This window comes from Schistocerca americana, chromosome 2, assembly GCF_021461395.2.
Source record: "Schistocerca americana isolate TAMUIC-IGC-003095 chromosome 2, iqSchAmer2.1, whole genome shotgun sequence".
NCBI lineage: Eukaryota > Metazoa > Arthropoda > Insecta > Orthoptera > Acrididae > Schistocerca > Schistocerca americana.
In genome coordinates this window covers 745,536,227-745,560,136 of record NC_060120.1, presented here as the reverse complement: position 1 = coordinate 745,560,136, position 23,910 = coordinate 745,536,227, and positions in this window count along the sequence as shown.

The following is a 23,910-nucleotide window of genomic DNA, read 5'->3' as shown; positions in this document are numbered from 1 at the left end:
TTACTAGAGAGAGTTGTGATGCAGCATAACGAAGATAAACTGCAGGATTCGAATCGCAAGTTATGGTAAAGAGGCACCAGTAGAAGCAGGTTGCCAGCACACGGGCGGGGCCAGGACGACAAAAGACTACCGAATTAACATCGATAAAACTGCGAGGCTGGTTTCTCGCTGTCCAAACTTAACATGTACATCTTAAACACAGTCTACCTCACTATGAGCATTCTGCCTCCAGTGACTCGATCAGAATTGAGCGTTATGATGCCTGATTGCTTGCATGGCGGTGGATACGAACATATGCAGCGCACGATTGCTCGTCACGTAGTAAAGCCTACGATATACTGCGACGAACTGACCGTACCAAGCACTGCCACGAACAGAGGGCGAGAGCATGAGTCTAAGTAGCTTTGTAATCTCGTCTCCCCGCACACACTACAGTTCCTCTGATAGCAGAAGGTTCCTGCTGCCGACATGAGCGGGGGCGGAAATGAAGAGTGTCGCGTAGACTTTCAGCCGCAGTGTCATTCGGACCACCTAGGCAGAGGTCGGTGTTGCTGGGGTGGCGCTGGGCGTCTGTTCCCCGGAAACGCCGGTGTCCCTCTCCGCAACCGTCGCCTTGGCGTCGATTTTTGAAACCAACGGCCACTGGATCTTCTGCAGTTCTACGCCACTTTGACGATTTTTTTAATTTAATGATCACTGATCTCATTCTCTGTCCCCACCATTTGATATTCCTCTTATCAGGCAAGCTATCACTGGTTACAGATTGCTTGAGAGAATTGCTTTTAATGCATACCCAAGCGAATTAAAATCATCGTCTTCTGAATAAAGTAGAACTCAGCCCCGTTCCTACTAGCATTACAGTCGTAATTGTATAAGCAACCCGAATCAGTGACTGAAACAGCGGTTTTAATTTTATCTCCCCATCCCCGTCCCCCATTTTGTATAGGGACTAGGCTGGATCGCTATAGAGTTTTAGATGCGATTTAAAGTCTATGGAAAGTGTGATACAAACTAATTGCGAAGCGCTGCCAGCTTACAACTTCTTTGTCATCCTTGTGCTTCCATTGCTCTGAAAATTGGCAACATCAGTTTGAAATATTTTGCTATGGAGAATAAAGGCTGTTGTCTTACTATGTCTTACTACTTTTCTTCCTCTCAGCTGTGTTTTTTATTCTTTTACGTATCAGTCATTGTGGACTACGGATATTTCAATTGTTTCTCCTTTCTTTTCTTTCACAGTTCTACCAATACATCGACCGCTTCTCCTTCCTTTTCCTTCACATTTGTCTCATCATATCTCAGTGCCTCTTTCTCCTTTCAAGTGACTCCCACCTTAGTATTGTGTTACTCATTAAAGCCTTTCTTTCTGATTGACGCTCTTTCTTGGATATTTTGTGGAGTAATTTGGGATTCGTCCGTGTCTTTCAACTACTCTGCGCCACATTTTTTTCTTTAACGGCTCCCAAAATTTTCCTTAACATTTTTACTTCTTTGATTCCAGTGCTTCCATCGTTGCTCTTTTGTTTAGCATTTAACATTCTACTCTATAAAGTGCTTTTGGTCGAGTTACTGTAGACTGGAGCGTAAATTTAGGCCTGTGGGATTGAAACGGTTAGGAACTAGGTGCTGGGTCAAATAAATTGATAGTCTTTCAATGAATTTATTTAACAGTACGATCAAACATAAAAAATAACAAGAAGGTATAGCTCTCGTAATGTTCCCGGCGTACATTTTAGAAAAGCAGTTTACACCCTGTTAACTTTTCCGCTCTGATAAACAGCATAATGAGGGCGCGAGCAACATAATACGAAAAATAACTGCAGCCATTGGCCACTTTAAACGACAGTAGAATAAGGAAACACTGTAAGTAATAAGCGCTTCGCGGCGACCATGTGTTAAATACAATTTTAAAACTGTTACTATTAGTAGCTCGAAATAGTCAAAACCAAGATAACCAAATTTAAAAACATAACCGTTGGCAAATAGCCGTGAGAGCAGTAGAGAACATTTCAAATGAGATATCAACACTTGAAAGCAGCTCCTGAACAGAAACCTTTTGAAAACAAGCCCCACCATTGGGCTATCTTGTAAGATATAAATTCCATTCAGTATCAAGGGCCATAAATAGTAAGAGGCTGCCTGAAAGACACCGAAAGTCTTTAAGCTTTTAAATACTACTTCGACAAGCACACACAGTTAAACTGATTTTAAAATAAAGAAAACGTTTCACATTTTAGTCTTCAGTCGGTAAAACAAAAAGACAAAGAATACACCAAAGAGCAATCACCAAACGGCCACCAGTGTGAGAGACCACAAGAATCAAACTACAAAATCAGGCAACGCCGAAGTGGCACAGAACAAGTCGAAAGCAAATTAATAATAAACGTGAGCAGTAGTTCTGTCGAGGCCACCGGCCTCACGCAGTTTTGTATACAAACACAAATAAAATAGATTACATACGGAAAATATCCGCTTGCCAGCCTGCTGCCTCTATACTGACAAAGCAACCCTCAGCCAAATGTCAGGGACGCCCACACAGGTCGGGGCTGGACAATATTACAGCGCTGTGTGTCTCGATAGTCAGGATGGCGGAACCCTGTATGGCAAAACACAGGGATTTTCCAAAATTCCTCTCGCCTGCACCCGATGGGTGTAAACCAGGTGCTCAACATAGTTTCCACGTCTTTTCTGGGTGAAATTAAAACCGACACAATCAGCGTATTCAGGGACACTGTCTCCGACCCGTGACTCGACGCTGCCCAAGCCGAAAGCAAACAGCCATTTTAAGCTGTGTGGCCGCCCCGACGTGTTTCTCTCCTCGGACGTAAACTCGACCGGAAGTTGGAGAAATGTGAAACAAGACTCATCCGACTAAATGACATCATGCCATTGCTCCATAGTCCATTTTTTGTGTCTTCGGCACCACGTTTTCCTGTTATGGGCGGGCATTTGTATCGCTGATGAATGGCGTCCACCATACGAGCTCCAACAATATACCCTCGTTCGAAATGTCCTAGCTCTGACATAATGCACTCACAACTACACAAAACTGTTTTCTGACCACTATTAACACTTGCAGCGTATTGGGGACATTACACAGGTTCGTGGTGAAATACAACAGCGCCACGTGTAGGCTTCGCTATCATATGAATTTGTATTCAAGCATGTGTGTCTCGCGATGTTTCCGTATTTTTGTCTCTTTGTCGAACCCCTGTATAAGACGTAATGAGATAACTGTAACATTCATATGTGATAACGCTGGCCCAGGAAAGTTTAGGACTGCATTAATTTAAAAAAAAAAAAAAAAAAAAGAAATTGAGATGGTGTTTCTAATGCTTCAGGTGTTCTACACAGTTCCCCCCCCCCCCCCCCCCCCCCACCCACCCACTTCATTTCAACGCACAGAATGTTCATATAAGCATGTGACACTGTCAGTAGAGTCCTTCCATTGGATGTTCAACTCCCACGTCATATTGGTCTGAATGTCGGTAATATGGTCAGAACATGACCCTTTGCGTGAATATGTACACCTTGTTGTTTTGTGGTCACAGAAAAAAAAAATCTGTTTTTTATTTTGAGACCATTGGTATTGGTTGTTTTTTCTAGTCTAGGTGCTCAGTCTGGAACCGCGCGACCGCTACGGTCGCAGGTTCGAATCCTGCATCAGGCATGGATGTGTGTGATGTCCTTAGGTTAGTTAGGTTTAAGTAGTTCCAAGTTCTAGGGGACTGATGACCACAGATGTTAAGTCCCATAGTGCTCAGAGCCATTTGAACCATTTGTTCTTTGTAGAAGATTTATTTGAGTAACTGATTGTGTCTGATTTTCTGAAAGTATAGCAAATTCGTCTGCATAGGCCAGGCAGGTTACCATAATTCTATTTGATTTCCTTACCATGTCACTGATTCAGTATGTATAACTGAAACTGATTTCGTTAATTGTAAACTGCTATTCAAATGTGTGTTCCCTGTATAATGTTATCAATCTAGAAGACTGGAATAGCTACTCATCTTCCCAACATTGGTACTGGAATTGCTCTCCGTGTCATGATGCGGGAGCCTGTTGTATTTCTGCATTCGGTCAGTACAGTGCTATTGAGATTGCATGGATCGGGCTGGTTGTGTTAGCCTTAGCTTTGTGCCTTTCTGTCGGTGTAGCGCCACAGGGAGGGCGCCACGCTCGTGGAATGCGTTTCTTCGACAGCTATCGCCGGCGACGCCGACGTCGATGGGGCCTGCGGCGCGGCGCGGTGCGGTGCGGCTCTCCCTTTAAAGGCGCCTCCAGAGCGAGCGCCAGCAGTTATTGCGGCTCCTTTAATTAAGGCGGCAGGAATGCGAGGCGCACTGTGCACATTATAATTACTAACAGCCCTGTCCCAATTAATTACTTAGCGCCCTCTGCGGCAGACTCCTTGATTTCTGCCTTTCCTACTGTGGCGTGGGCGTCACAGGCGGCGGGCGCCGGCCGCGTTCTCTCAGCCACTCCCCCTGCCTCCACACAACACTGGTGCGCACACAAACGATTAGTACAGGTCTAATGGCGGCTTGTAGAATTTATTTTGGGCACTTGCCCAGTAAACTCAGCAGAGCGGGAACATGGTGTCAAGTACCGTCCAAACTGAAATGAAAAATTCAGAGGAAACGCTCGGTGAATCTAAATATAAAATTTATTATTTCAATTTATGTACTTCGCAGCCATGTAACCCTGGGCACGAGGCACTGTTCCTTAATAATGAGTTAAATACGTAAACGAGGGTTCCGGCAGATGACTTATCGCTTTCCACCCTGATGAAAAGTTCTTGAATCTTTATCGGAAGTGTAACAATTTCCGTACATTACGAACATTAGATTCAGGTAAAAATAATGGAAAAATCCTCAAGCTGCTAGTTTGTCCAGAAAATCGCTATCATGGTCGTGCTACTCAAAATCTAAGTATGTATGAAATCCAACTGGCACTTCATGTATTCCTTTGGACACCTTATGTACTTCAAATGAAACATACCCCGTGAAAGATAATGCAGGAATTTCCTGAAACTAACAAAACTTTGGAAAATATATTGTATTTACCTCGGGGCCGCATGGCTTTGTGTTCTCATTGGAGTCTAAAATGATCTGTTGCGTTCTGGTGGTTGCAGCATGAAACAGTGGCTGCAGAAAAGTGATATAGGTGAGTCGCAGCAAATTTAAAATCGAACCCGCATGATCATAAAGGCCAGGTTGGCAAGGGATGAACAATGGCCCGGAAAACTTAACCCGTTAATGCTCGAATAAATTTGTTCAAGGAAGAAAAATATCAAAAATTATGTCGTTCTAGAAGTAATCGAAACCAAACGACACGGCAGCACATCTCAGAAGCGTTGGTAGCTTCGTGTAGAATCTGCATCTACCGGCACTGGCGTTCGAAAGTTAACTATACACGCAGTAGAATCGCACAGGGAAGATGCGAATACGCGACGCCCGCTGTTAAGGGGCTAAGGAAGAAACTAACTTTCGCATGATATATTGTGGCGAAGTAACTTAGCTCGATGAAACGTGGACCATACGTAGAAGGAACAACTACAGTATAGAACAGAAGATAACTGCAAGAACCACGGAATGAGACGAATGGAAATGATACTTTTATTCAAAGACAATAATTCGGTGAATTGACTGGCCTGACGGTTTCGCTGACTTAAATCCCATCGAGCGCACGTGAGATGCGTTGGGGAGACATAGTGCAACACGTCCATTCACACCAGCGACCGTCCAGCATTTGTCGAGGAATGGAACGCTTTGCCGCTGGAACTCGTTACCAACCTCGTTGCCAGCACGAGAGCACGTTGCAGAGCATGCTGTCCTCCGTGGTGATAGTACCGTGTCCCGCCTTTTGTACGGTCCAGGAGACCCTATAATGAATCTTGATCACTTCTCTGTGTTTATTTTTTTTGAATGAAGTGTCATGTGGCCCAAGTTTCATCGAGCTATGTTACTCGGCAGTGACACATCATGCGGCAGTTACTTTCCTCCCTACGTTTTGCACACCCGACTAGAACGTTGGTTCTCCTCGAATTCTGCCCGAAAAGAAAAAAAAAAAGCAACGGAAGCAGTGCAGTGGAAGTGTCCCGACCAGGCGCCGTTTGAGCCCAGGTAGTTTATTTTTGCAGTTAAATGGATCTGGAAAGGCTGTGTGTTAGCAGACATGCGCCTGTCATTCAGCACAGCTTTCGTCTTTTTTTTTATTGTTTCCCTGTGTCATCATATGCTTTGTGCACTAAGATGTCAGTAAATGAAATACTTCCAGCACAGTCCCGTGATGGACGTATATTTCCAGCTAGAATTGTATTCACTTCCATTCCCCACACACACTGGTAAAATGTACTACTCTGTTGTATTCTTTTGCTAATTTCTGTCTCCAAACGAGCATTCCTCATTAATACACTTCCCAAATATTTAAAGTTGTCCACTATTTCAATATCCCGTCTCTTAATATGAATTTGTCCCTTGCCCTCTCTATCCCCTCTGGTTACAACCATGGTCCTGCTTTTCTCCACACTAAGTTTCATTTCATATTTCTCGAGGTTATCATTTAGGATGTCCATTTGTTTTGTATCTCCTTACTGCTTGTCCCGCACACCACAATATCATCCGCAAATAGTAACAGCTTCATCTCCCTTCCTCTATGGGCTTCTTTCGTCCCTTTCACTATTTCATCCATCACCATTATAAATAGTAGTGATGATATCACACTTCCTTGTCATAGTCCCGTAACATTCTTAAACCATTCAGTTCTTCGAACTGGTGTCTACACGCAACTAGAGCTTTTTTCATACATTGCCTGGACGACTTCAAGTGTTTCAACTCCCTTTCTCTTCAAGGTTGCCCATGCCTTTTGCCTGGGAACACGGTCAATTGCTTTCACTAGGTCAAATCTTGTACCATTGTTCATACAAAACAGTGGCAACGTCAGGTAACGATGTTTTTGGATGGCGATCACACACTCTTCTCTGCAAAGTAGACCATAAATACCTAATAATATTGAGACACGGTGATGTGATGGCCAGGGGAGGTTCGACAGTTCATCCTCGTTCTCACGAAACCAGTCTTGGACGATGAGAGCTGTCTGAACAGCGGCCCTGTCGTCTTAGACCACAGAATCACCATTCGGGAACAGACATTGTAACGTGGGATGAGTCTGATCAGCCAAAATGATCACATAATCCGTGGCGGTAATGCGACCGTGATATGGCTACCAAAATCAACGCCGAACCCCCGCCATGTTTCACTCTTGGGATTTGAAGTCGGCTACAAGTTGGAAACAGCGTGAAACAACCAAATGCAATTCTTCCATTGCTCCATGGTCCACATTTTATGGCTTCGGCACCACGTTTTCCTATTATGGCCATTTACATCACTGATGAATAGTTTTGGAATTCCAGCTCGTCGAGCAGTTCCTTGCTTATGCAGTTCTCTTCGTGTTGTTTTGGTGCTGAAAGGGTTCGCGAGTGCGACATTCAGTACTGCAGTGACCTTTGCAGCTGTCCCGTCTTATTTTTCGTCGCAGTCCTCTTCGGTGACCGTTTGTCACTATCACTCGGCATACACATTCGTCCGCGTTGGACTTAGCGGATGATGTTTTTTTTTTCAGTTTTCCCTGCATGCGGTAAAAATCTTCGATACATATACCTTTCTGCATTATCCGTGAAAGTTTGTAACGTCACCACCTAATCACACTGTTAACAATAACACCACGTCGGTCCCTTGGTTACGGAAGCCCCCACCGTACGAGTACCAACGTTCGAGTTGGCATAATTTGCGACATGATGCACTCACAACTAGACAAAACACTGTTCTGATCACGTTTGACACTCGCGACGTATTGAGGACATTGTACAGCTGCCTTTCGTGGCGAAACACAACAGCGCAACCCGCAGGCTTGGCTGATATCTGCATTTACGCTCGAACACGGATTTCTCGCAGTGTTTCCCTATTTTTGTCTAACCCCTATAGTGTGCGGGGAAGGCGACATAAAAAATAGGCAATTATATAAAAGTTAACGTATCGAAAACTGCTATCTGGTTAATGCAAGAGCCCTGTTTTTCCTTAACTGTGGAGGTCAATATAATGTTCTTGTATATTTGTAGTTAAATTATGAAGAATGGAAAAATTAAAATTAGGGAAGGTGTACTGACACCGGACGCCGCGGAAGTTGAACGCCTGCCAGAGGAGAAGGACTTCGATAGGGGTTACGGGTCGCCGCGGCCGCGCACCGCTGTGCTCGCACGGTTAGAGCGCCGCGGTCTCTCCACTTGAGTACGGTGGCCAATAGCGTTCCACTTTGCCGGTATATAGCCGGCTACCCATTCGCACAAACGGTCAGTTCAGTGCTCGCTATACTACAGTGCTCGCTATACTATCGATCTATCTACGCTGTACTATAACTGCTTTGATTACTACTTTGCTTGTGACCGGTTACTCTCTTTGGTCACATCTTGGATTTGCCTTTCCGTTGCTCTTGGCATTGTTGTCATCTTTGTGGCGATGTCTTTGCGGAGCGCCTCGTTATCTTCTAGGTGGTTTGTCTTTGTCCTGGTCTGTTGCTTTACCCACAGTCTATCTGTCGCATTTCGTTCGCCTCCAGTTAGTTTGTGTTACTCTTCCGCTGACGGCTTTCCCACCCAGTGGCATGTTCCGTTTCATCATTTCTTCCGTAGCTGCGACGTACGCACCAATATTCCTCTAACCGCGGATATAGCAGATGTTATGGATTGCGACTACATTAGAAACTACACCTAATATGGGGCATAACTATTAATGTAACTATACAACTAGTAAGAAAAGTGAATGAAAAGAGAGAGAAAAGAGGATTAGTTTGTAACATATCGTTAGTAACGCGGTACTTAGAAACGGATCACAAGTCCGGATTGGGGTACGACAGGAAATTGAATCGTCCTTGTCTTTTTCGAAGAACAAGGCTATGGCCCTAATCGATTTAGGGAAACTACTGAATGTCCAAATCTGGATGGCCAGACTGGGTTTTGAAACGCCGTCCTCCGGAATGCGAGTGCGGTGTCTTAACCACTGTGCCACCTCGTTTTGGTTTAAAATGAATGGTCCACTCGGAGTGACATTTTAAGTGGCAGTCAAATAACTACTCATTGTAGCATTTGTATAACTGGTCTTGCTGTACGGTGAAGAGAGTGAAGCGTCACACGCGTCTTGCATTGGATACTGTATATTTATGAATGGCAATTATTGAATAGCGACCTGTCCCTTGTGATCGAGCAGGAAATTTCAGCGGCACCGGTCGCTTCGTTGGGAAGACGAAAATTAATCCATAGCATTTTCCCTGGAAAGTCTTTCTTTCCCTGCATAGTTTTGTTCAATACGCATCAGACGTCCTTTTTAACGAATGTAAATTTAAACATTAATTTTTCCTCATTCCAATTTCAAGTGCAAAACGGTTGATACTCAAGTGCATGTAGATTTCGTTCATTTAGTACGCAGTAGGAAAAGCAGCAGAGTTCCTTTGCATTTCTGGCGTCCGATGCATATTAATCAGATAACCTCAATACAGTCGTCCGAAATTCTGATTCGTACCACTGGATTTGTTTGTATTTCTTTAGCGCAATAGCCGGTGCTCTAATTCAATCATTGAAAGGCTTTTGGCGTTACAGACTTTGAAATGGATAAGAAGAACGATCAATCAACTCTTCTGTAAACGATTCGTCACTTGTCACTTTACTTTCATCAATCACTAGTCTCTCCCACATGTTTCATTGTCGCGCTGGCACCCTCCCTAATTAAAGATAAAAACAACCAAGACATGACAGCATATACTTTGGTTGCCCCGTTTTCACTTTGTGGGTGCGAGGATGGGGAGGAGGAGGAGGAGGAGGAGGAGGAGGAGGTGATCAAGTGAAGTTTGCAACGAATTAAGTTAGAGCGTGATTGGTGTTTAATGTGTAAATAATGTTGCATGTACATGGTCCTAGCGGCTTTCAGTATTTTTTCTTCGTTAAGGCTCCTCCACATTTTATTGATATCGAATATACTTTAATTGATGATATAGTGGAGATACACGAGGCCATCCATTTCATTGTAAACGTAAACGCACCACGCCAAATATTAATCCGTCCCTCCTCCTCCCTTCTCCCCCAAGAAAGACAACTTGTAACAATTGTGTAGCGCAGCCTCTACCTTCAGTAACGGCATCAGAAACGAGGAAGAGAGTCAATGATTTTCTTCAGGTGTATCAATACCGCTGAAGCAATTCATTGATGATCAGATTCCGTATAGCTGTCAATTTGCAGTATGTTGGTTGCTGCGTTTTACCTACTCTTCAAAAAACTGGCAGACATTTTCTGAGCGATTACTATCGGGTTGTGCGTGCAGCCCTGTGAACACAGATTTTCTCATTTGGGAAGACAGGAGTGTTCACAGAATAGACATCATCAAAACTGAAAAGAAAAGTAAACACTTGGTTAGCTAGTATGCTTGAATAGACGACTTGGTTCGTTCACAGTAACCTGAATGAATAGTCCCAAGTCATGGAACGAAGAACGGCCCCAATCCTCCAGTAATTGCGGATTATCTCATAGGGCCACCGCTACACTCAACGCCCGCCTTATCTGAAGAAACGAAAGAAAGAAAGGAAGACTAAATGAGAAGTCTTCAGATCACACTGCACAGCTTCTGTGTACTTGTGTCCAATTCGTCGTTTAGTCGATTTTACACGTACAGCTTTATGTGCCTATGTTGCAATTTATTTATGGGCCAGTGTGGAACCCCAATTCAATTTAGTTCTTGGCTTGACAGTGGCCTACGATAGTCCAGGTATAACGTGACTGAGTTTGATATGTCGTTGCTTAATGTCATGGTTCCGTTTCATCTTGTGTTTATTTGGCCATTTACATTCACAGTACTGAATACATCTGTAATATATTTTAAAATCATAAATGTGTGGTATGCAACATAAAAATGTTCTAAAGTGCGTAGTGAGGTAACTGATTACAATATTACATTATGTATCTTTTTTAATAAATTTGTGTCGTCTCATTGTGTGTTTTATACAAGTCTACCAGACGATTACTGTAATTCCTGAACAAGTTCAACAGTAACAAAAAAATTTGCGGCTTGTAATATTTATATATTAAAGTCTTTTATAAAAGCTGTACAGCTCGACTTCCGCTGCTGCTGTGTTACGCTGTGAATGTTGTGCGTCACGTAGGCCTTAGTAAACATCACAGAATATAACGTCAACGTAACCATGCAGGGGTAGGGATTTAAAGTTTTCGTCGCTTCAAGTGTTCAGCTGCAACCATTATCTTGACCTAAAATAACGAGTAACTGCGCTAGAGATGGGACGAATGGAGACATCTCTGCGTGAAGCTATTGGGAGCCTGTAAAGCGTCTTCTACGCTAGTCAAATATTAAGAGTTCAGTCATTTATTCTCAATGTTTATAAGTCGTCGTCCCTCCGCACCAGCCTCAGCTGTTGCTCATTCAGCTGCGTGTTGGTTTCTAGCTGACGTCTGTCCTGTCGGCTCAGAGGTTGCACGGCCAGGAGATGTTAGAGACCCAGGCTCTGCGACGGGTTGCCGGCGAGCAGGGGCAGCTGTTGCCCAGCACGAAGTGACCTCGCGCTGCCTGCTGTAGTGTCCTCGGTCTCAATCCCAATTCCACGACGATCCTTCGTGATCCATCAGAGGTGTACCTATCCTATCACTTGGTGGGTTTCGGCACCCAAAGGCTCCTGAGGAACAGGAACATGAACATGGACCCTAAGAGGCCCTGTTGCTGGCTTTCACATGCTGGCAGCACGCTGAGATGTGGTGGTGTCGGAAGACAGTGCGTTTCGCCATCCGTAGATGGTTGGTGGCGAGCAGTATGAAGTTCAGCAGGTGAAGACCATCATCTCGAGTACATCGTCGGGGAGTAGACAAGGGCTGGAACACTGGAGTATTTGAAGGGAGCTGGTGTGAGGTTATGACGTGAGGCCCAGTACGTGGTGACTGCATGTGTTCTCCTTATTCTGCCACATTCACCAAACAGGCTGTTAAATGTACTGCCAGATCCTCACTGTGTGCTCTTTTGTAAGGGACAGAGTTTCTTGCATCATGTCTTACGAGCTAACGAATCTGTCGCAGTCTTCTTTCTGCTGAATGCATATTCTCACTCGACAGACTGTGGCGTAATGTGTCGAGGGCCTGACCCACTTGCGACATACTGTCTCGCTACCTGCTTCCGCCTCTGTCTCTGCTGTGATTTCTTTTCCCTGTGGCAATGTTAATGAGTTTTAATAAAAAATTCTAATTTCCTAGCCCTTACTGTTCAGTGCCATAACAGCACTGTTCAGCGTAACAGGTACTCGTAGTTGGGCAAGTCAGCCTAAGCTTCAGCACGCACGCCGCTGATTGGCTGTCGTTTTACCGCTGCAGCTCCACAACGATGCATTTCCAACCTACGGCTGTTTGGGAACTTTCCGCTCGATTCGCCGTTCCCTGAACTTATTACCAGGTTGCTTAAGTCCACCCTGTACAGCGCAGATAACTTGAATTGTAAGATACTGTTGGTACGACATAAAATATTTTAAGCTGTCTGCGACACCAAACCAGGTGAGGGAAGTAATAAAACAGCATATCTGGACGAACGTTGGAGCCAAAGCGAGAAATTAGTAGGCGACGGGATCCAACACTGGAATCAAAAATGTTAAATACCAACCCCAGGATTTACTCTTGGAATTTTCCAGTTGCAAGAGTCAAGTTCGAAAAACGCTTCCTATTGCGATGACGCAGGGACAAGAGCAGAAAAACTGTAACGTAGGTGGGTAAATCAGTCTGTTCGCCTAGATCCGGGCGTGAGCTGCTGATCGACTACGCATACCGACAGCACGTCCCCTGCTAGAAACTGAATACGACCGCGGACGTCGCTCTGGGCAACCTCAAAGAAGGGAGCTCTGAAAGCCGTAGCGTGTTTATTTGGTTCGGAACGTTTGCATTTCATAGGTCAGCGACGGAAGGGCCCGAAGCATTGGCGTCTTTCTGGTCGGAGGCGAATGAAAGCAGCTCGCGCCTGACGGCTGGGGCGTGTTGCCGGAGAGGTCGGCGTGTCGTCCACACAGAGAGCGGCAAACATAATTAGGCGACAGCGCGCGACGCTGCCTTTGTGGGCGGCATACTGTCAACACGGGGCGTGTTTGCGCTCGATATCCGCGCGATCCGATCCCATCCGTGGCTGGTCGTCCGCGGCCGTAACTTTTCGTGGATCGGGAATCGGAGCGGTCTGCGAAACTTGGGCCTGGCGACGGTGCTTTGCGGGGTGTTGTGCGTCACTCGGGCAGCGCTAGCACGCTCTTTCCGCACCTCCATTTCTCCCCCCACCCCACCTCCTCGCCCTGGACCCAGAACTGGGCTAACCTTAGAGCGGTAAGCCCTTTGTCCAGTTTCAGACAAGCTCAGATCTTGGAGACTGCCCCTTTCCCTTCCTCTCCCCACCCACACCCCCCTACTTACTAGATGGTTATTGCTAGATGTGTTGATAAGCGGCTCCGGACTACGGGACCTCCGTAAGTCCGGGGCCGTTTTAAGGTGTTAGGACATGCACTACTTAGGTGCCGAAGTCGCGAAGGTGCAGCCCCTTGGCAGATCGCACTGCATTCGTTTTCCTGACTTGGACAAGAAAATCCTTAGAGCCGTGTTTCTCAACCTCTTTTCTCGGGAGCACACCAAAGTACGTTTCAAACTTTCGAAACACCCCTGCGTGGTGACTCTTTTCAAGGCCCGCAATAAAAGAAACTTATTATTCTTAAGCAAGAACGTTAAAAATAATCCGGGTAAGTGCGAGTAGGATTCGCGCACCGAACTTTACGTACAAAATTATGTATATAAGCATTTCATCCATCCTTGGAGTTGGAAGTTTCGACTATTTTTGCCTGTTACATATCGATAGTGGCAAGATATCGAAATATGTGACATAAATTGCTGAATTTTCTGATTATCTTGACATGGAAGAAAATTTTTTGCACTGCCAGGGTGCTGTGGACTCTAGTATGTGACATAAATTTCAAATTGATGCGTCTACCCGTTCCTAAGATAACACGAAAAAAATATTTTGTGTCTTGTGGTATATTCACATAATTAACAGCTTTCGGGTGTTTTCCGTTACTTGTACTGTAAAACCTTGCTGCATGCCAAATTTCATTATTCTAGGTCAACGGGAAATACGCTATAGGTTTTGATGATTTTTTGACTATCAAAATATGTAATGTAAATGACAACACCTTTCGATTACTTTTTCGTAGAAGGTCAAATTTTTTACATCGCCATGGGACGGTAGAACTTAGTATGTGTCATAAATTTCAACTTAATTCATGGACCTGTTTCTGAGAAAAAGGATTCTTAACATTCGGACTAGTAGACAGACGGACAATAAAGCGATTTTATAATGCTCAGTAACGACAACAGTGTAGATTGCAAAAATGGTGAGAGCTTTACTGACGGGTTGCGCCTTTTTGAGTTATCTTCAGAAATCGTATAGGAACTGCGGGTATCGCATTAGTCATATGTGCGCACCAAAATTTCCACTACTTATGACTAGTGCGCTACCCGCCGTTCCTATACAGTTCCTGGACATGCCTCAGAAAGTCGAAACGCGTCAGTAAAGCTTACACTATTTTTGCAACCTATATTGTTTTTTTCTCCAGAAAATATATCACTGTTGCTGCACCATGGCCATAGAAATGGGTGATTCTATAAGGGTTCAGTTGTTAACGACTGAGGTAGGGAACCCTAATAACAGCAAAGACATAGAATCCATTTTTTGTTGTTATGGGCTGACGATGAAATACAAATATCATATACTAAATACATAAGGCTCTTGAATAGATAACATATGAACATTAAAGAAACTTATTACTCTTAATCAGGAACATAAAAAAAACATTGACATCAGAAATATAAAAAGACATAAATGTAAAGTGAAATAATTGTCCCTGGCAATTTTTGCGAAGTGGATCTATGCGTGGACGAACTCTCCACAGACACTTCTCATCTTGCCGTCCTTGTCAAGGTAGCGAGACCTGTAGCCACATTGAGAATTCAAACTCGCACAAGTAGGACGTTGAAAATGGTAGTAAAAGATAGCTTATATTGCTTTTTATTCGCGACATTCCGATATTCTCTTTTGATTGAGGTAAACACATCAGGAGCATTTCCTTTAAACTTTAATCTCAGTCAGGACTGCAGTCGATGATATTTCGGTAAGTAGCTCTTTTTCGGAGCTGTTTAATTCTGCTTTGGTTACATTCCTTCTCAGGTGCAGTCAATCACTCCCAACCCGTAGTCGAGACCTAGGGAAAGTATTTGGATATCCCTTCTTGCAACTCAGATACGTACCCTTCAGTGTGTTTCTTTCTCTGATTTTTTTCCCGTCTGTATTCAACCCGCATGATGCGATAGCCGTAGCCAGAGAAGCAGGTAGATCGTTCTCTCCTATGTCCGAGATCCAAATGGTGAGTTTTTTTTTTTCAAAAACGTGCTGGTTTTATCACTTGATGATATGCCTTGTCGAACGCGGTGAGAATATTGCCAAAATTAGTCCATGGCAACATTAACGAAGTGTGAATTGTAGCAGCTTTTCCTCGCCCTTATACTTTTGGCAGTGGGCAACGATGACCGAATAGTCATTTTATATAGGTATGTCTAAACCCAGGGTTCTGTACTAAATAAGCCTCCACTCTCGCGAGAATATTTTCAGCTAAGTGGCCGAAAAATTTATGGACAGTGGTAGGATATTCTTCATGGGGAATTGCAGTGAATCAATTTTGATGGACGTTTCGTGGTGTGGCCCGAAGATTCTGTTGAAATATGCCATAAATATGCAGCTAGGGTAAGCTTCTAAAGTAAGATTGTTTCCGTCCTTAGCAGAACTTCAGCATAAAAAGACGTCCTTAGAGACGCGACTGCTGCGTGTAGCAATGGCACAAATTAGTAAGGTTGCATTTCCGTAGCATCTTGACTCAGATCCCCGAAGGCTAACCAGATATAGGTTTTCCGTCGCTTCACTAACTCATTTAAGACGAATGTGTCGAATTACCTCATCGGCGACTGTGCGTAAATCTTAATGCAAGTTGTATCAGAAGTCTGTCCTTTACATAAATGAAGGTATAAACATGGGATACATTTTAACTTACACATAGAAGTATACAGTTTGTATTTTTAAAAGTACTGTCCAGTTTAGGTACTATCCAATTTAGAAGGTTATATTTTTTACATGCAAGCACATACAGTTTGGGATATATTTACACTGTGGATCAAAGTTTTCATTTACCGTTCACAAATGTTCATTGTGCACTCCACCGAACGCAGGGAAAATATCCAGACGACAGTCAAATTCATCCCATTCTTTAGTATGCACGTCTGGAGTTACTGCATTCATTGCTGTTGGTGTGCGACGATTAGCTGCCTCAACAATGGATAGACGGTAAGTCGTGTACGGATCTGGCATAGCATCTCCAAGGTTCAGCCGTCGTCAGTTATTTTGTCGCCAAAATAACAAAATCCACTTGCTACTTTTAGTATCTCATATTCTGATTTAATTCCCTCAGCGTCCCGTGATTTGTTCGGCTACGTTCCATTACCCTTGTTTTAATATTGTTGATATTCATTTTATAACCTCTTTTATTTACCGTTCAGCATCTTTCAAGTTCTTTATCGTCTCTGCTAGAATTCCACTGTCGCCAGTAAACGTCAAAGCTGTAATTTCTACTCCCTGAGCTTTAATTCCCTTTCTAAATTTCCCCTTGGTTTCGTTTGCAGCTTGCACAATTTACAAATGGAATAATGCTAAGAAAGCACGCAGAAATCAGAACTCATGTCTCTCTTTACGTCTATTACTACTTTTACTGACTAGAGCTGATGAATTTCGGGTGTCACGATTTCTTCCCTGTAGTAAATGGTCATGCACACGAAGTATAAGACTGTAATTCGCTTTGCGCCAAGTAGGTATGAATGTAGCAGTAGTATGTGCAAAGATCTCTGTAATCGTGTTCTCTGCGCGTGAAAGCTGAGACATTCCACGGAGACTTAAACGCGTGATTTCGGGGTAATGGTCGCCATTACTCAGGCAATTTGACGTAACTGTCAGAGGGAGTTAGACTCGAAGTTATAGATGCAAAGCGCGTGTCACCACTTAGCTGTCCCTTCTTAATGGCCGCGGGAATCGGGTCGTGCATGCTGCGCTAGCTGAAGTTCGTCCTTGAACCGACTCTAACCAGTTACACATTTTCAGACCTAATACCGAAAATGTACAGGAATTACTCATTGAATGTTGAACAATTATTGCCGTTTCCATTGACGGTTGATTCTCAATAAGTGACGTAAAAATTTGAAAATTTAGAAATTATGACGTATTAGCTGAGAAATTAATCTATCCAAGTATTCTTAAAGGAATTTTCCGCGTTTATACCGCAATTCATTTTTTTCTATTTTTGCTTAATTGTAACTAAGTGCACACACTTCGATCGTTCCTTGTAAAATCTTGACCAGGAACATGGGTCGCGGGGCATCTCTGAGATGCCTTTTGTTTCTGCTTAAATAAAAGCAAATCGTTAATGATGGTCGTCCTGGACGGAATAAACTATGCGGTTAACGGTATCAGACATCATTAATTCTTTCCTATTTATAAAATACATACACTGATGGCCCAAAACCTTACGACCACTGCCACTGCCACATGGTGGCACTGTGGCCACTTCACGCGGTGAGTGAGGGTGATTCTTATTAACGTTTGAAGACCTGAGAATCGACATAGATGACGCTGAGACAAGAAATATAATTTTTGACAGATGGGGCCGTAAATTTCGCGAAATACCCCAAAAGTAGATGACAGATGTTGAACATGTGACGTCGCCAAATGACGTACCTTGCCACACGTGTAGCGGTTGGATTGGTCGATTCTGTCTTCACCGGTAGGGGCTGGACTACACATCGCTTACTCGCAGTCAAATAAACGGTGCAGTTTTCGAACATATTTTGCAAATGTGATCTGTTATAAACGTAGAAGTTACAAAATTGTTGTCCTCGCTGTAGCTGAGGAAAAGTTGATCTTATTTTGTGTTTCTTTCTAGTTGCCCCTTCTTCCTTTACAGATATTATTTAATATAGTGAACATAGGTCGTTTATTGGTAACGAAGCAATTCAGAAGCCTATACGTATTTACTTGTGACGCAATACTGTATATTTTTGTTGTTCTGTACTTTGCAATAAATCAGCGAGGACCGCGAGATCGTTAAATAAAATAATAAATCTCACCCAGTATAAACACACAACTTCGAAACACAGTGAAGAAAATACTGTTTGTCGGGCCTAGGACTCGAACTCTGAGCCCCCCAACGCTACAGTCACGCACGAAGGCCCGGAGCCACACCGACGTGAATACTTGACTGAGGTTGGACGATCAGGTGCGAGAGACAGATGGGTACAAACGCTGAACGGAACTTTCGTCGTCCGCTTATGCGATATTTCCCGACATTTGCGCCCCATATTAATTTACTTGTCTCAATGTCATTACGGCGTTTCGGAGGTTTTTGAACGTTAATACGAATCATCCTGTATAAGTGGAGCAAGAGGAATAGAGACCGCAAATGGGAATGTCGACTGACAGAGCTACCCTGATAGCAGATAGTTATGGCCCAATGCCTGGGAGCGAGCCTCTCGTAAAGAGCTGTTTGCATGCTAGCGTCGAGAGCATCAATGGGAAGTGGTTAAAAGAGCAGTGAAAGCACGAAGACACGACACAAGGTAGTGTACGACCACACAACGCTGATGTAAGCTTGCCCGCTCTGTAAGCGTGACAGGCGACGACCTATAGCAGATGTGGCGGCAGAGTTCAAAAGTCTGGTGCAGGCACAAGTATTTCAGAGTACACCGTTGGGCGCACATCATTGAACCCTGAGCTTCGCAGCAGATGACCCCAAACGTTTTACCATGTGCTTCAACCGTGGCGCCAGTGACAGCTGCACTGGGCGAAGCATAATCAGGATTGTGGCGTGCATCAGTGTAAACGTGTCTCCCGGTCGTTAGAATCACGTTGCTTGTTACTCCAGGGTGATGAGCAGGTCCCATACGCCGTCATTCAGGCGCACGGCTACTCGAAGTGTACACCAGCGCCGCATGGGCGCAGGCCAGTGCGAGCAGTATTATGCTGTGGGGGACACTCACCTGGTCCGCTTGAGAACTGACGTAGTAACTGAAGGCACCATGACCCCTAAGGACTACAGAGTACTATTGCGGATCACCTGCATCCCTCCGTGCTCGATATCTATCCCAACGGCTATGGCACCTTCCAGTAGGATAACTACGCTTGCCACAAGGCCAGAATTTTGATACAGTGATATGAGCAGCGTGAGAGTGAACTCACTTTGATTTCTTTGCTGGAAAAATTCGTCGGACCTGAATCCGATGGAACACATCTGGGACGGTATCGGGTGCCAGTTCCGCGCCCACAAACCACAGGCCGTAATTTGTGGGACTGCGTGTGACTTGTGCGTAGACTCTGGTGCCACATACTTCCGGAAACCTACCAAGGACTTCTTGAATCCAGGGCAAGCAGCATCGCTACTGTACTATGTGGTCACAAAGTTGTGGCTCATGAACGCTGTAAGATGTACAACAAACAGCAATTGACAAAAACAGTAACTACTAGGCGATTTTTGGGATCGTATCAGGTATTTTTGACCACAGACTAGCGTAATGGAGACAGAAATAAGCACCACTTGAATTACACGTTTCTTTTCACCCGACATATTTTCTCCTAACACTCTTTGCATCTCATCTGCGCTTTCGTATCACTTTGTTTGGTTTTATGTGTGTCGCTTTCCCTTCTTTCCATCAGTTTAGATGACAGAGAGGAAGCAAAACTTTGATTACAAATTCTCCTCTGAAAGTGGTCTTCAACCTAGTCTTTTCTTAGAGCTCGAGGAAAATCTCGTCGTATTATATCGATTGCGCTTTTGAAATATATAACTTCACCATTTATTCTTGCGAAGTTCAGAATTAAGTAAAATATAAAGATCACCTATTTTTATATCTCGGAAGATACTGTAAATTGAACACTTCTTATTTACATGTCAATACCGCATTTTGTTTTGGTTCAAATGGCTCTGAGCACTATGGGACTTAACATCTGTGGTCATCAGTCCCCTAGAACTTAGAACTACTTAAACCTAACTAACCTAAGGACATCACACACAGCCATGCCCGAGGCAGGATTCGAACCTGCGACCATAGCGGTCACGCGGTTCCGGACTGAAGCGCCTAGAATCGCACGGCCACACCGGCCGGCGCATTTTGTTTTATTGTACAGTGTAAGTACCTCAGATTTCTTTTCACTTACTGTTTATTCATCAGTCACCGCATCAAAATGTAAGCTGCAAATCAAGATGACACTCTTCTTCACTTTCGGCAGGTAAGTAGCCACGGTTCGTTCCTTGCGGTATGCGAAAACGAATGCAAAGCACGGCTTTTTTGTATTCTTAACTTGGTCTGGGATTAGCAACTTATTTTTCCTAAGCGTCCTAACGAAAGTTAACCAATGATTTTTATAATAAGAATTTGACGTAAATTTAATGAAACAAAACGTGGAGATCGAAGGAATAAGTGTACCTGATTTAGGCGCAGGCGTGGAAGGTTTCAACAGCAGTTCATTTATTTTTTTAACAGTGCAATAATTTGAAACACTTGTGAAATTAAGTGTTAATATTGAGTTAAAAGAAAATTTAATTTACTCAAAAGTAATAAAATGGAATTGTCCGCCGTGTCTTGTAAAAATACAACGTTGACAACAGCAACAACGCCGGCCGGGGTGGGCGAGCGGTTCTAGGCGCTACAGTCTGGAACCGCGCGACCGCTACGGTCGCAGGTTCGAATTCTGCCTCGGGCATGGATGTGTGTGATGTCCTTAGGTTAGTTAGGTTTAAGTAGTTCTAAGTTCTAGGGGACTGATGACCTCAGAAGTTAAGTCCCATAGTGCTCAAAGCCTTTTGAACCAACAACACCAAAACCAAAACGGAAAAGAAGACTGAAGTGTTGCTAGAGGAGGCCGAAATGCACGCGTTAAGCTCACGCAGACTGCCGTGAGGTCTGGAACATTACAAGGAAATGAGAACTTAGAAAAACGGACGCAGTTGCTGTAATACTTAACTTTAATCCATAATTGTAGAACATCTCTCTTGACTGTACATGCTTCATAAAATAATATCAAATGCTATGGCGCCTTGCTAGGTCGTAGCAAATGACGTAGCTGAAGGCTATGCTAACTATCGTCTCGGCAAATGAGTGCGTAGTTGTTAGTGATCCATCTCTGGCAAAGTCGGCTGTACAACTGGGGCGAGTGCTAGGAAGTCTCTCTAGACCTGACGTGTGGCGGCGCTCGGTCTGCAATCACTGACAGTGGCGACACGCGGGTCCGGCGTATACTAATGGACCGCGGCCGATTTAAAGGCTACCACCTAGCAAGTGTGGTGTCTGGCGGTGACACCACAAAGACAAATAGACAAATTCAAAATTCTCGTTTGTATCCAACTAAAAATAAAATGGAACCAAAACAGAAAAACCGAATCTAAGGCTGAAAAGAGCGTAAGCTCTCTGATTACCACACTCTCTCCCGTCAGAAGTGGGAAAGAAATACGAAAAAAAATTGAAAAAGTCTGAGAATCATACACGCGACAAACGAAGATAGACGAGTTGGGGTGGGTGCGGGGGTCGGGAGACTAGTGCTGTCCTCTGGTTTTCCGATAAAATAAATGCCGTTGCATCTTGTCAGAGAGGGAGTGTTAAGTATCGCGTCAGAGGAAAGTCGCGACACAGTTACGGACAGTGCACGAACATAGCAAGAATTGAAACATTCCGGCGCATATAGTGACATGGCGGTGGTCGCTTCGGTGAAGTTCCGTAATTACTGGTGCACTTCGCAGTTCTTCGTTTGTGGTAGCTTTGTTGTTAGCAACTATACCTTCTCAAAAATGGTAATTACATGCGTTCAACCAGATTTCTAAACAGAAGGAAACACTTCACGGCATTCGCTTCAGAACTGCTTCAAATTCGTCGGGCAATAGACCGCGCCGCTCGAACTGTCAACACAACTGACACTGCTAAGAGTATCCTACGGCTTCCACATCGCTGGCAACGGGTTATACACAATGATGGAGACTACTTTGGAGGGTAGTAAAACTTTGAAACACGTATCAATTTTGTACGAGCTGTAAATAAGTAGTTGCCACTATTAGAGTTCCAACCCTCGTATTTGCAGACGAATGGCGCCATGCAGGCGTGTTAAGTACGCGGCGGCGCTTGATGGCCGCGGCCCAGTTAATTGAGCTCACAGCCAAACTTTTCTCATCACGGCTCGCCGCTCTTAACGGCAACTTCCTTACTCCTTAATTCTGCCTCCTTTTTTTCTCTTTCCCCGAAAACAGTTGTTAGACAAGTGCCGCGTGCACGTCAGGCTGCCTCCTCAAGCGCCCACGCCATTGTGCCAGTTCTTTGTGTGAAGGCTCACGCGTGCTACGCTGGGAGCAATTGAGTATGAGTAGTGGTGGAGAACAAAACCCTCATCAGCGTTACGATTAAGTGTAACCCGCCGTTTCAGCTACGACAGTCCCTCGCAGTTCCGTCGCCACTAATTTCCAGTGCTGTTCAAGGGTTTCCGTGGAATACGAATATGAAATTTCTGAGCAGATTGTTTCCATTGTTCTGCGAAATTGTTCTGGTCATAGCCCAGGCGACTCGGGGGAGGGGGGCGGGGGGAGACACAGAAATCCAATCTGCGTGCGCGGGCAGAGGAAGTAGAAATGTGCTTCCTGGAAGCGACATAATACGATAATGAATTCCGGATCGCGGTACCTACGGCTAATGTAGGCGGGAGACGGCTGTGTGGACAGGAGTCTCTGATTGCGCCACGTGATCCACATTCGAGGCCCCCGTTTACATTTAAAACATCTGCAGGCTAAAGGACTGAACGGCCACTGGTCTGTTATCACCCTGTTTTCCTCTTAGGTACAGTACGTGCAGTATTTCGAATTTTTAATCTTTAACATTGAAAAAAGTGCGTATTTGCCTGATGATATAGTACAGCTCTGCCTGGTGTACGCTTATGCTATTACCCGCTTACAAATTGTCTTGGCTATATTCGGGGACTAAATATTGTGTTCTTTGAAATGGCAGCTTTGTGTTCACATTATACTGTTTCTGCGGTTGTGTAAATAAAATATTGTCCATGTAAGTCTAAATATTTGTAGTCGAATACAGCCTCGAATCGTACGGTGAGAGATGCGAAGGATATACAGTTACGCAGAAAGAAAATAATGTTACTGAAGAAAGTGGGGAGAGAGAGGGAGGCGCCTAAAAACAGTAGAAAACAGCTATAAATCTTTTAAAAAAGGAAGGAACCCTGGTTTTTAACGTTCCGGTGACGACGACGACGTTAGAGGCGGGAAGGATGGAGTAGGGCGTCAGCCGTTTCCATTTCATTCGAACATGATCGATTCGGGACTGGGACTTGAACCGCCGTCCTCCCGAATGCGAGTCCAGTGCCCTGACCACGGCGCCACGTCTCTCGATCTGCAAGAATTAATGATGGACAATGATAAGCTTCAAATCCCACAGCGACAACGTTTGATATTGTAACATGGCGATCGATTGCAAAGTTACCGCATATACGACATTACACTAGCATAAAATACGATATTGTGTTAAGTTTAAAATGAGGAGACACTACATTCAATTACTTATGTTCTGTTGGATTGTCGCACGATTACAAGTTTAAACTCGTCCCTGTACGCATTAAGACAGCTTTGGCAAATGTCAAATGTAAACTGTCACGGCTGGAAACGTCACGCTTATTAAAATATTCAGGGCTGTTAATCCGTGCTCTATTG